We start from the raw sequence: 17,832 nt of genomic DNA, 5'->3' as shown, positions 1-17,832 counted from the left end.
TATATAATATATATTTGGTGTACTTTCATATTTTATGTACATTATATAGTGTATATTTGGTGACATTTGATATTTTATATACAATAAATAAGATATGTTTCTTGAAATTTTATATTTTATGTACAGTATATACTGTATATTTGGTGAAATTTGACATTATAGGTACAGTATATAATATATGTTTGGTGAAATTTGATATTTTATATACAGTATATAATATATATTTGGTGAAATTTGACATTATAGGTACAGTATATAATATATGCTTGGTGAAATTTGATATTTTATATACAGTATATAATATATATTTGGTGAAATTTGATATTTTATGTACAGTATATAATATTTATTTTTTGAAATTTTATATTTTATGTACAGTATATAATATATATTTGGTGGATTTTCATATTTTATGTACAGTATATAGTATATATTTGGTGACATTTGATATTTTATGTACAGTGTATAATATATATTTGGTGAAATTTTATATTTTATGTACAGTATATAATATATATTTGGTGTACTTTCATATTTTATGTACAGTATATAGTATGTATTTGGTGACATTTGATATTTTATATACAATATATAATATATATTTGTTGAAATTTGATATTTTATGTACAGTATATAATATATATTTGGTGAAATTTTATATTTTATGTACAGTATATAATATATATTTGGTGTACTTTCGTATTTTATGTACAGTATATAGTATATATTTGGTGACATTTGATATTTTATGTACAGTATATAATATATATTTGTTGAAATTTGATATTTTCTGTATAGTATATAATATATATTTGGTGAAATTTTATATTTTATATACCATATATAATATATATTTGGTGTACTTTCATATTTTATGTACAGTATATAGTATATATTTGGTGACATTTGGTATTTTATGTACAGTATATAATATATATTTTTTGAAATTTTATATTTTATGTACAGTATATAATATATATTTGGTGTACTTTCATATTTTATGTACAGTATATAATATATATTTGCTGAAATTTGATATTTTATGTACAGTATATAATATACATTTGGTGTACTTTCATATTTTATGTGCTGTATATAGTATATATTTGGTGACATTTGATATTTTATATACAATTAATAAGATAAGTTTCTTGAAATTTGATATTTTATGTAGAGTATATACTATATATTTGGTGAAATTTTATATTTTATGTACTGTATATAAGATATATTTGGTGTACTTTCATATTTTATGTACAGTATATAGTATATATTTGGTGACATTTGATATTTTATGTACAGTATATAATATATATTTGCTGAAATTTGATATTTTATGTATAGTATATAATATATATTTGGTGAAATTTTATATTTTATGTACAGTATATAACATATATTTGGTGTACTTTCATATTTTATGTAGAGTATATAGTATATATTTGGTGACATTTGATATTTTATGTACCATGTATAATAAATATTTGGCGAAATTTTATATTTTATGTACAGTATATAATATGTATTTGGTGTACTTTCATATTTAATGTACAGTATATAGTATATATTTGGTGACATTTGATTTTTATATACAATATATAATATATATTTGTTGAAATTTGAAATTTTATGTACAGTATTTAATATATATTTGGTGAAATTTTATATTTTATGTACAGTATATAATATACATTTGGTGTATTTTCATATTTAATGTACAGTATATAGTATATATTTGCTGACATTTGATATTTTATGTACAGTGTATAATATATATTTGGTGAAATTTTATATTTTATGTACACTATATAATATATATTTGGTGTACTTTCATATTTAATGTACAGTATATAGTGTATATTTGGTGACATTTGATATTTGATATACAGTACATAATATATATTTTTTGAAATTTGATATTTTTTTACAGTATATAATATATATTTTTTGAAATTTTATATTTTATGTACAGTATATAATATATATTTGGTGAACTTTCATATTTTATGTACAGTATATAGTATATATTTGGTGACATTTGATATTTTATACACTGTATATAATATATATTTGTTGAAATTTGATATTTTATGTACAGTATATAATATATATTTGGTGAAATTTTATATTTTATGTACAGTATATAATATATATTTGGTGTACTTTCATATTTTATGTACAGTATATAGTATATATTTGGTGACATTTGATATTTTATGTACAGTATATAATATATATTTGTTGAAATTTGATATTTTATGTATAGTATATAATATATATTTTGTGAAATTTGATATTTTATGTACAGTATATAATATATATTTGTTGAAATTTGATATTTTATGTACAGTATATAATATATATTTGGTTAAATTTTATATTTTATGTACAGTATATAATATATATTTGGTGTACTTTCATATTTTATGTACAGTATATAGCATATATTTGGTGACATTTGATATTTTATGTACAGTATATAATACATATTTGTTGAAATCTGATATTTTATGTATAGTATATAATATATTTTTGGTGAAATTTTATATTTTATGTACAGTGTATAATATATATTTGGTGTACTTTCATATTTTATGTACAGTATATAATATATATTTGGTGAAATTTGATATTTTGTATACAGTATATAATATATATTTGTTGAAATTTGATATTTTATGTACAGTATATAATATATATTTTTTGAAATTTTATATTTTATGTACAGTATATAATATATATTTGGTGTACTTTCATATTTTATGTACAGTATATAGTATATATTTGGTGACATTTGATATTTTATGTACAGTGTATAATATATATTTGGTGAAATTTTATATTTTATGAACAGTATATAATATACATTTGGTGTACTTTCATACTTTATGTGCTGTATATAGTATATATTTGGTGACATTTGATATTTTATGTACAGTATATAATATATATTTGTTGAAATTTGATATTTTATGTACAGTATATAATATATGTTTGGTGAAATTTTATATTTTATGTACAGTATATAATATATATTTGGTGTACTTTCATATTTTATGTACAGTATATAATATATATTTGGTGAAATATGATATTTTGTATACAGTATATAATATATATTTGTTGAAATTTGATATTTTATGTACAGTATATAATATATATTTGGTGTACTTTCATATTTAATGTACAGTATATAGTATATATTTGGTGACATTTGATATTTTATACACAGTATATAATATATATTTGTTGAAATTTGATATTTTATGTACAGTATATAATATATATTTGGTGAAATTTTATATTTTATGTACAGTATATAATATATATTTGGTGTACTTTCATATTTTATGTACAGTATATAGTATATATTTGGAGACATTTGATATTTTATGTACAGTATATAATATATATTTGTTGAAATTTGATATTTTATGTATAGTATATAATATATATTTGGTGAAATTTGATATTTTATGTACAGTATATAATATATATTTGTTGAAATTTGATATTTTATGTACAGTATATAATATATATTTGGTGAAATTTTATATTTTATGTACAGTATATAATATATATTTGGTGTACTTTAGTATTTTATGTACAGTATATAGCATATATTTGGTGACATTTGATATTTTATGTACAGTATATAATACATATTTGTTGAAATCTGATATTTTATGTATAGTATATAATATATTTTTCGTGAAATTTTATATTTTATGTAGAGTATATAATATATATTTGGTGTACTTTCATATTTTATGTACAGTATATAATATATATTTGGTGAAATTTGATATTTTGTATACAGTATATAATATATATTTGTTGAAATTTGATATTTTATGTACAGTATATAATATAGATTTTTTGAAATTTTATATTTTATGTACAGTATATAATATATATTTGGTGTACTTTCATATTTTATGTACAGTATATAGTATATATTTGGTGACATTTGATATTTTATGTACAGTGTATAATATATATTTGGTGAAATTTTATATTTTATGTACAGTACATAATATATATTTGGTGTACTTTCATATTTAATGTACAGTATATAGTATATATTTGGTGACATTTGATATTTTATATACAGTATATAATATATATTTGTTGAAATTTGATATTTTATGTACAGTATATAATATACATTTGGTGTACTTTCATATTTTATGTGCTGTATATAGTATATATTTGGTGACATTTGATATTGTATGTACAGTATATAATATATATTAGTTGAAATTTGATATTTTATGTATAGTATATAATATATATTTGGTGAAATTTTATATTTTATGTACAGTATATAATATATACTTGGTGTACTTTCATATTTTATGTGCTGTATATAGTATATATTTGGTGACATTTGATATTTTAATTACAGTATATAATATATATTTGTTGAAATTTGATATTTTATGTACAGTATATAATATATATTTGGGGAAATTTGATATTTTGTATACAGTATATAATATATATTTGTTGAAATTTGATATTTTATGTAAAGTATATAATATATAATTGGTGAAATTTTATATTTTATGTACAGTACATAATATATATTTGGTGTACTTTCATATTTTATGTACAGTATATAATATATATTTTGCTGAAATTTGATATTTTGTATACAGTATATAATATATATTTGTTGAAATTTGATATTTTATGTACAGTATATAATATATATTTTTTGAAATTTTATATTTTATGTACAGTATATAATATATATTTGGTGAACTCTCTTATTTTATGTACAGTATATAGTATATATTTGGAGACATTTGATATTTTATGTACAGTGTATAATATATATTTGGTGAAAATTTATGTTTTATGTACAGTATATAACATGTATTTAGTGTACTTTCATATTTTATGTACAGTATATAGTATATATTTGGTGACATTTGATATTTTATGTACAGTGTATAATATATATTTGGTGAAATTTTATATTTTATGTACAGTATATAATATATATTTGGTGTACTTTCATATTTTATGTACAGTATATAGTATATATTTGGTGACATTTGATATTTTATGTACAGTATATAATATATATTTGGTGAAATTTTATATTTTATGTACAGTATATAAGATATATTTGGTGTACTTTCATATTTTATGTACAGTATATAGTATATATTTGGTGACATTTGATGTTTTATATACAGTATATAATATATATTTGTTAAAATTTGATATTTTATGTACAGTATATAATATATATTTTTTGAAATTTTATATTTTATGTACAGTATATAAGATATATTTGGTGTACTTTCATATTTTATGTACAGTATATAGTATATATTTGGTGACATTTGATATTTTATGTACAGTATATAATATATATTTTTTGAAATTTTATATTTTATGTACAGTATATAATATATATGTGGTGTACTTTCATATTTTATGTACAGTATATAGTATATATTTGGTGACATTTGACATTTTATATACAATATAAAAGATATTATTCTTGAAATTTGATATTTTATGTACAGTATATACTATATGTTTGGTGAAATTTGATATTATAGGTACAGTATATAATATATATTTGGTGAAATTTGATATTTTATATGCAGTATATAATTTATATTTAGTGAAATTTGATATTTTATGTACAGTATATAATATATATTTGTTGAAATTTGATATTTTATGTACAGTATATAATATATATTTGTTGTACTTTCGTATTTTATGTTCAGTATATAGTATATATTTGGTGACATTTGATATTTTATGTACAGTGTATAATATATATTTGGTGAAATTTTATATTTTATGTACAGTATATAATATATATTTGGTGTACTTTCATATTTTATGTACAGTATATAGTACATATTTGGTGACCTTTGATATTTTATGTACAGTGTATAATATATATTTGGTGAAATTTTATATTTTATGTACAGTATATAATATATATTTGGTGTACTTTCATATTTTATGTACAGTATATAGTATATATTTGGTGACATTTGATATTTTATATACAATAAATAAGATATGTTTCTTGAAATTTGATATTTTATGTACAGTATATACTATATATTTGGTGAAATTTTATATTTTATGTACAGTATATAAGATATATTTGGTGTACTTTCATATTTTATGTACAGTATATAGTATATATTTGGTGACATTTGATATTTTATGTACAGTATATAATATATATTTGTTGAAATTTGATATTTTATGTATAGTATATAATATATATTTGGTGAAATTTTATATTTTATATACCATATATAATATATATTTGGTGTACTTTCATATTTTATGTACAGCATATAGTATATATTTGGTGACATTTGATACTTTATGTACAGTATATAATATATAATTTTTGAAATTTTATATTTTATATACAGTATATAATATATATTTGGTGTACTTTCATATTTTGTGTACAGTATATAGTATATATTTGGTGACATTTGACATTTTATATACAGTATATAATATATATTTGTTGAAATTTGATATTTTATGTACAGTATATAATATATATTTTTTGAAATTTTATATTTTATGTACAGTATATAATATATATTTGGTATACTTTCATATTTTATGTACAGTATATAGTATAAATTTGGTGACATTTGATATTTTATGTACCGTGTATAATATAAATTTGGTGAAATTTTATATTTTATGTACAGTATATAATATATATTTGGTGTACTTTCATATTTTATGTACAGTATATAGTATATATTTGGTGACATTTGATATTTTATATACAATAAATAAGATATGTTTCTTGAAATTTGATATTTTATGTACAGTATATACTATATATTTGGTGAAATTTTATATTTTATGTACAGTATATAAGATATATTTGGTGTACTTTCATATTTTATGTACAGTATATAGTATATATTTGGTGACATTTGATATTTTATGTACAGTATATAATATATATTTGTTGAAATTCGATATTTTATGTATAGTATATAATATATATTTGGTGAAATTTTATATTTTATATACCATATATAATATATATTTGGTGTACTTTCATATTTTATGTACAGCATATAGTATATATTTGGTGACATTTGATACTTTATGTACAGTATATAATATATAATTTTTGAAATTTTATATTTTATATACAGTATATAATATATATTTGGTGTACTTTCATATTTTGTGTACAGTATATAGTATATATTTGGTGACATCTGACATTTTATATACAGTATATAATATATATTTGTTGAAATTTGATATTTTATGTACAGTATATAATATATATTTTTTGAAATTTTATATTTTATGTACAGTATATAATATATATTTGGTATACTTTCATATTTTATGTACAGTATATAGTATATATTTGGTGACATTTGATATTTTATGTACAGTGTATAATATAAATTTGGTGAAATTTTATATTTTATGTACAGTATATAATATATATATGGTGTACTTTCATATTTTATGTACAGTATAGAGTGTATATTTGGTGACATTTGATATTTTATATACAATAAATAAGATATGTTTCTTGAAATTTTATATTTTATGTACAGTATATACTGTATATTTGGTGAAATTTGACATTATAGGTACAGTATATAATATATGTTTGGTGAAATTTGATATTTTATATACAGTATATAATATATATTTGGTGAAATTTGACATTATAGGTACAGTATATAATATATGTTTGGTGAAATTTGATATTTTATATACAGTATATAATATATATTTGGTGAAATTTGATATTTTATGTACAGTATATAATATTTATTTTTTGAAATTTTATATTTTATGTACAGTATATAATATATATTTGGTGGATTTTCATATTTTATGTACAGTATATAGTATATATTTGGTGACATTTGATATTTTATGTACAGTGTATAATATATATTTGGTGAAATTTTATATTTTATGTACAGTATATAATATATATTTGGTGTACTTTCATATTTTATGTACAGTATATAGTATGTATTTGGTGACATTTGATATTTTATATACAATATATAATATATATTTGTTGAAATTTGATATTTTATGTACAGTATATAATATATATTTGGTGAAATTTTATATTTTATGTACAGTATATAATATATATTTGGTGTACTTTCATATTTTATGTACAGTATATAGTATATATTTGGTGACATTTGATATTTTATGTACAGTATATAATATATATTTGTTGAAATTTGATATTTTATGTATAGTATATAATATATATTTGGTGAAATTTTATATTTTATATACCATATATAATATATATTTGGTGTACTTTCATATTTTATGTGCAGTATATAGTATATATTTGGTGACATTTGGTATTTTATGTACAGTATATAATATATATTTTTTGAAATTTTATATTTTATGTACAGTATATAATATATATTTGGTGTACTTTCATATTTTTTGTACAGTATATAGTATATATTTGGTGACATTTGACATTTTATATACAGTATATAATATATATTTGTTGAAATTTGATATTTTATGTACAGTATATAATATATATTTTTGGAAATTTTATATTTTATGTACAGTATATAATATATATTTGGTGTACTTTCATATTTTAGGTACTGTATATCGTATATATTTGGTGACATTTGATATTTTATGTATAGTGTATAATATATATTTGGTGAAATTTTATATTTTATGTACACTATATAATATATATTTGGTGTACTTTCATATTTTATGTACAGTATAGAGTGTATATTTGGGGACATTTGATATTTTATGTACAATAAATAAGATATGTTTCTTGAAATTTTATATTTTATGTACAGTATATACTGTATATTTGGTGAAATTTGACATTATAGGTACAGTATATAATATATGTTTGGTGAAATTTGATATTTTATATACAGTATATAATATATATTTGGTGAAATTTGACATTATAGGTACAGTATATAATATATGTTTGGTGAAATTTGATATTTTATATACAGTATATAATATATATTTGGTGAAATTTGATATTTTATGTACAGTATATAATATATATTTGGTGAAATTTGATATTTTATGTACAGTATATAATATTTATTTTTTGAAATTTTATATTTTATGTACAGTATATAATATATATTTGGTGGACTTTCATATTTTATGTACAGTATATAGTATATATTTGGTGACATTTGATATTTTATGTACAGTGTATAATATATATTTGGTGAAATTTTATATTTTATGTACAGTATATAATATATATTTGGTGTACTTTCATATTTTATGTACAGTATATAGTATATATTTGGTGACATTTGATATTTTCTATACAATATATAATATATATTTGTTGAAATTTGATATTTTATGTACAGTATATAATATATATTTGGTGAAATTTTATATTTTATGTACAGTATATAAGATATATTTGGTGTACTTTCATATTTTATGTACAGTATATAGTATATATTTGGTGACATTTGATGTTTTATATACAGTATATAATATATATTTGTTAAAATTTGATATTTTATGTACCGTATATAATATACATTTTTTGAAATTTTATATTTTATGTACAGTATATAAGATATATTTGGTGTACTTTCATATTTTATGTACAGTATATAGTATATATTTGGTGACATTTGATATTTTATGTACAGTGTATAATATATATTTGGTGAAATTTTATATTTTATGTACAGTATATAATATATATGTGGTGTACTTTCATATTTTATGTACAGTATATAGTATATATTTGGTGACATTTGATATTTTATATACAATAAATAAGATATTATTCTTGAAATTTGATATTTTATATACAGTATATACTATATGTTTGGTGAAATTTGATATTATAGGTACAGTATATAATATATATTTGGTGAAATTTGATATTTTATATGCAGTATATAATTGATATTTGGTGAAATTTGATATTTTATGTACAGTATAAAATATATATTTGTTGAAATTTGATATTTTATGTACAGTATATAATATATATTTGGTGTACTTTCATATTTTATGTGCAGTATATAGTATACATTTGGTGACATTTGATATTTTATGTACAGTGTATAATATATATTTGGGGTAATTTTATATTTTATGTACAGTATATAATATATATTTGGTGTACTTTCATATTTTATGTACAGTATATAGTATGTATTTGGTGACATTTGATATTTTATGTACAGTATATAATATATATTTGTTGAAATTTGATATTTTATGTATAGTATATAATATATATTTGGTGAAATTTCATATTTTATAAACCATACATAATATATATTTGGTGTACTTTCATATTTTATGTACAGTATATAGTATATATTTGGTGACATTTGATATTTTATGTACAGTGTATAATATATATTTGGTGAAATTTTATATTTTATGTACAGTATATAATATATATTTGGTGTACTTTCATATTTTATGTACAGTATATAGTGTATATTTGGTGACATTTGATATTTTATATACAATATATAAGATATATTTCTTGAAATTTTATATTTTATGTACAGTATATACTGTATATTTGGTGAAATTTGACATTATAGGTACAGTATATAATATATGTTTGGTGAAATTTGATATTTTATAGACAGTATATAATATATATTTGGTGACATTTGACATTATAGGTACAGTATATAATATATGTTTGGTGAAATTTGATATTTTATATACAGTATATAATATATATTTGGTGAAATTTGATATTTTATGTACAGTATATAATATTTATTTTTTGAAATTTTATATTTTATGTACAGTATATAATATATATTTGGTGGACTTTCATATTTTATGTACAGTATATAGTATATATTTGGTGAGATTTGATATTTTATGTACAGTGTATAATATATATTTGGTGAAATTTTATATTTTATGTACAGTATATAATATATATTTGGTGTACTTTCATATTTTATGTACAGTATATAGTATATATTTGGTGACATTTGATATTTTCTATACAATATATAATATATATTTGTTGAAATTTGATATTTTATGTACAGTATATAATATATACTTGGTGAAATTTTATATTTTATGTACAGTATATAAGATATATTTGGTGTACTTTCATATTTTATGTACAGTATATAGTATATATTTGGTGACATTTGATGTTTTATATACAGTACATAATATATATTTGTTAAAATTTGATATTTTATGTACAGTATATAATATATATTTTTTGAAATTTTATATTTTATGTACAGTATATAAGATATATTTGGTGTACTTTCATATTTTATGTACAGTATATAGTATATATTTGGTGACATTTGATATTTTATGTACAGTGTATAATATATATTTGGTGAAATTTTATATTTTATGTACTGTATATAATATATATGTGGTGTACTTTCATATTTTATGTACAGTATATAGTATATATTTGGTGACATTTGATATTTTATATACAATAAATAAGATATTATTCTTGAAATTTGATATTTTATGTACAGTATATACTATATGTTTGGTGAAATTTGATATTATAGGTACAGTATATAATATATATTTGGTGAAATTTGATATTTTATATGCAGTATATAATGATATTTGGTGAAATTTGATATTTTATGTACAGTATATAATATATATTTGTTGAAATTTGATATTTTATGTACAGTATATAATATATATTTGGTGTACTTTCATATTTTATGTGCGGTATATAGTATACATTTGGTGACATTTGATATTTTATGTACAGTGTATAATATATATTTGGGGAAATTTTATATTTTATGTACAGTATATAATATATATTTGGTGTACTTTCATATTTTATGTACAGTATATTGTATGTATTTGGTGACATTTGATATTTTATGTACAGTATATAATATATATTTGTTGAAATTTGATATTTTATGTATAGTTTATAATATATATTTGGTGAAATTTCATATTTTATATACCATACATAATATATATTTGGTGTACTTTCATATTTTATGTACAGTATATAGTATATATTTGGTGACATTTGATATTTTATGTACAGTGTATAATATATATTTGGTGAAATTTTATATTTTATGTACAGTGTATAATATATATTTGGTGTACTTTCATATTTTATGTACTGTATACAGTATATATTTGGTGACATTTGATATTTTATATACAATTAATAAGATAAGTTTCTTGAAATTTGATATTTTATGTACAGTATATACTATATATTTGGTGAAATTTTGTATTTTATGTACTGTATATAAGATATATTTGGTGTACTTTCATATTTTATGTACAGTATATAGTATATATTTGGTGACATTTGATATTTTATGTACAGTATATAATATATATTTGCTGAAATTTGATATTTTATGTATAGTATATAATATATATTTGGTGAAATTTTATATTTTATGTACAGTATATAACATATATTTGGTGTACTTTCATATTTTATGTACAGTATATAGTATTTATTTGGTGACATTTGATATTTTATGTACCGTGTATAATAAATATTTGGTGAAATTTTATATTTTATGTACAGTATATAATATGTATTTGGTGTACTTTCATATTTAATGTACAGTATATAGTATATATTTGGTGACATTTGATTTTTATATACAATATATAATATATATTTGTTGAAATTTGAAATTTTATGTACAGTATATAACATATATTTGGTGAAATTTTATATTTTATGTACAGTATATAAGATATATTTGGTGTACTTTCATATTTAATGTACAGTATATAGTATATATTTGGTTACATTTGATATTTTATGTACAGTGTATAATATATATTTGGTGACATTTGATATTTTATTTACAGTATATAATATATATGTGCTGTACTTTCATATTTTATGTACAGTATATAGTATATATTTGGTGACATTTGATATTTTATATACAATAAATAAGATATTATTCTTGAAATTTGATATTTTATGTACAGTATATACTATATGTTTGGTGAAATTTGATATTATAGGTACAGTATATAATATATATTTGGTGAAATTTGATATTTTATATGCAGTATGTAATTTATATTTGGTGAAATTTGATATTTTATGTACAGTATATAATATATATTTGTTGAAATTTGATATTTTATGTACAGTATATAATATATATTTGGTGTACTTTCATATTTTATGTGCAGTATATAGTATACATTTGGTGACATTTGATATTTTATGTACAGTGTATAATAAATATTTGGTGAAATTTTATATTTTATGTACAGTATATAATATATATTTGGTGTACTTTTATATTTTATGTACAGTATATAGTATGTATTTGGTGACATTTGATATTTTATGTACAGTATATAATATATATTTGTTGAAATTTGATATTTTATGTATAGTATACAGTATATATTTGGTGAAATTTCATATTTTATATACCATACATAATATATATTTGGTGTGCTTTCATATTTTATGTACAGTATATAGTATATATTTGGTGACATTTGATATTTTGTGTACAGTGTATAATATATATTTGGGGAAATTTTATATTTTATGTACAGTGTATAATATATATTTGGTGTACTTTCATATTTTATGTACTGTATACAGTATATGTTTGGTGACATTTGATATTTTATATACAATTAATAAGATAAGTTTCTTGAAATTTGATATTTTATGTACAGTATATACTATATATTTGGTGAAATTTTATATTTTATGTACTGTATATAAGATATATTTGGTGTACTTTCATATTTTATGTACAGTATATAGTATATATTTGGTGACATTTGATATTTTATGTACAGTATTTAATATATATTAGCTGAAATTTGATATTTTATGTATAGTATATAATATATATTTGGTGAAATTTTATATTTTATGTACAGTATATAACATATATTTGGTGTACTTTCATATTTTATGTAGAGTATATAGTATATATTTGGTGACATTTGATATTTTATGTACCGTGTATAATAAATATTTGGTGAAATTTTATATTTTATGTACAGTATATAATATGTATTTGGTGTACTTTCATATTTAATGTACAGTATATAGTATATATTTGGTGACATTTGATTTTTATATACAATATATAATATATATTTGTTGAAATTTGAAATTTTATGTACAGTATATAATATATATTTGGTGAAATTTTATATTTTATGTACAGTATATAAGATATATTTGGTGTACTTTCATATTTAATGTACAGTGTATAGTATATATTTGGTGACATTTGATATTTTATGTACAGTGTATAATATATATTTGGTGAAATTTTATATTTTATGTACAGTATATAATATATATTTGGTGTACTTTCATATTTAATGTACAGTATATAGTATATATTTGGTGACATTTGATATTTTATACACAGTATATAATATATATTTGTTGAAATTTGATATTTTATGTACAGTATATAATATATATTTGGTGAAATTTTATATTTTATGTACAGTATATAATATATATTTGGTGTACTTTCATATTTTATGTACAGTATATAGTATATATTTGGAGACATTTGATATTTTATGTACAGTATATAATATATATTTGTTGAAATTTGATATTTTATGTATAGTATATAATATATATTTGGTGAAATTTGATATTTTATGTACAGTATATAATATATATTTGTTGAAATTTGATATTTTATGTACAGTATATAATATATATTTGGTGAAATTTTATATTTTATGTACAGTATATAATATATATTTGGTGTACTTTAATATTTTATGTACAGTATATAGCATATATTTGGTGACATTTGATATTTTATGTACAGTATATAATACATATTTGTTGAAATATGATATTTTATGTATAGTATATAATATATTTTTCGTGAAATTTTATATTTTATGTAGAGTATATAATATATATTTGGTGTACTTTCATATTTTATGTACAGTATATAATATATATTTGGTGAAATTTGATATTTTGTATACAGTATATAATATATATTTGTTGAAATTTGATATTTTATGTACAGTATATAATATAGATTTTTTGAAATTTTATATTTTATGTACAGTATATAATATATATTTGGTGTACTTTCATATTTTATGTACAGTATATAGTATATATTTGGTGACATTTGATATTTTATGTACAGTGTATAATATATACTTGGTGAAATTTTATATTTTATGTACAGTACATAATATATATTTGGTGTACTTTCATATTTAATGTACAGTATATAGTATATATTTGGTGACATTTGATATTTTATATACAGTATATAATATATATTTGTTGAAATTTGATATTTTATGTACAGTATATAATATACATTTGGTGTACTTTCATATTTTATGTGCTGTATATAGTATATATTTGGTGACATTTGATATTGTATGTACAGTATATAATATATATTAGTTGAAATTTGATATTTTATGTATAGTATATAATATATATTTGGTGAAATTTTATATTTTATGTACAGTATATAATATATACTTGGTGTACTTTCATATTTTATGTGCTGTATATAGTATATATTTGGTGACATTTGATATTTTAATTACAGTATATAATATATATTTGTTGAAATTTGATATTTTATGTACAGTATATAATATATATTTGGGGAAATTTGATATTTTGTATACAGTATATAATATATATTTGTTGAAATTTGATATTTTATGTAAAGTATATAATATATAATTGGTGAAATTTTATATTTTATGTACAGTACATAATATATATTTGGTGTACTTTCATATTTTTTGTACAGTATATAATATATATTTTGCTGAAATTTGATATTTTGTATACAGTATATAATATATATTTGTTGAAATTTGATATTTTATGTACAGTATATAATATATATTTTTTGAAATTTTATATTTTATGTACAGTATATAATATATATTTGGTGAACTCTCTTATTTTATGTACAGTATATAGTATATATTTGGAGACATTTGATATTTTATGTACAGTGTATAATATAAATTTGGTGAAAATTTATGTTTTATGTACAGTATATAACATGTATTTAGTGTACTTTCATATTTTATGTACAGTATATAGTATATATTTGGTGACATTTGATATTTTATATACAGTATATAATATATATTTGTTGTAATTTGATATTTTATGTATAGTATATAATATATATTTGGTGAAATTTTATATTTTATGTACAGTATATAATATGTATTTCGTGTACTTTCATATATTATGTGCAGTATATAGTATATATTTCGTGACATTTGATATTTTATGTACAGTATATAATATATACTTGTTGAAATTTGATATTTTATGTATAGTATATAATATATATTTGGTGAAATTTTATATTTTATATACCATATATAATATATATTTCGTGTACTTTCATATTTTATGTACAGTATATAGTATATATTTGGTGACATTTGATATTTTATGTACAGTATATAATATATATTTTTTGAAATTTTATATTTTATGTACAGTATATATTATATATTTGGTGTACTTTCATATTTTATGTACAGTATATAGTATAAATTTGGTGACATTTGACATTTTATATACAGTATATAATATATATTTGTTGAAATTTGATAGTTTATGTACAGTATATAATATATATTTTTTGAAATTTTATATTTTATGTACAGTATATAATATATATTTGGTGTACTTTCATATTTTATATACTGTATATAGTATATATTTGGTGACATTTGATATTTTATGTATAGTGTATAATATATATTTGGTGAAATTTTATATTTTATGTACACTATATAATATATATTTGGTGTACTTTCATATTTTATGTACAGTATAGAGTGTATATTTGGGGACATTTGATATTTTATATACAATAAATAAGATATGTTTATGGAAATTTTATATTTTATGTACAGTATATACTGTATATTTGGTGAAATTTGACATTATAGGTACAGTATATAATATATGTTTGGTGAAATTTGATATTTTATATACAGTATATAATATATATTTGGTGAAATTTGACATTATAGGTACAGTATATAATATATGTTTGGTGAAATTTGATATTTTATATACAGTATATAATATATATTTGGTGAAATTTGATATTTTATGTACAGTATATAATATATATTTGGTGAAATTTGATATTTTATGTACAGTATATAATATTTATTTTTTGAAATTTTATATTTTATGTACAGTATATAATATATATTTGGTGGACTTTCATATTTTATGTACAGTATATAGTATATATTTGGTGACATTTGATATTTTATGTACAGTGTATAATATATATTTGGTGAAATTTTATATTTTATGTACAGTATATAATATATATTTGGTGTACTTTCATATTTTATGTACAGTATATAGTATATATTTGGTGACATTTGATATTTTCTATACAATATATAATATATATTTGTTGAAATTTGATATTTTATGTACAGTATATAATATATATTTGGTGAAATTTTATATTTTATGTACAGTATATAAGATATATTTGGTGTACTTTCATATTTTATGTAAAGTATATAGTATATATTTGGTGACATTTGATGTTTTATATACAGTATATAATATATATTTGTTAAAATTTGATATTTTATGTACCGTATATAATATACATTTTTTGAAATTTTATATTTTATGTACAGTATATAAGATATATTTGGTGTACTTTCATATTTTATGTACAGTATATAGTATATATTTGGTGACATTTGATATTTTATGTACAGTGTATAATATATATTTGGTGAAATTTT

Source organism: Gorilla gorilla, chromosome 3 (genome assembly GCF_029281585.2).
Source record: "Gorilla gorilla gorilla isolate KB3781 chromosome 3, NHGRI_mGorGor1-v2.1_pri, whole genome shotgun sequence".
Classification (NCBI taxonomy): Eukaryota; Metazoa; Chordata; class Mammalia; order Primates; family Hominidae; genus Gorilla; species Gorilla gorilla.
The sequence above is the reverse complement of the archived record's forward strand: the minus strand, read 5'-3'. Positions refer to the sequence as shown.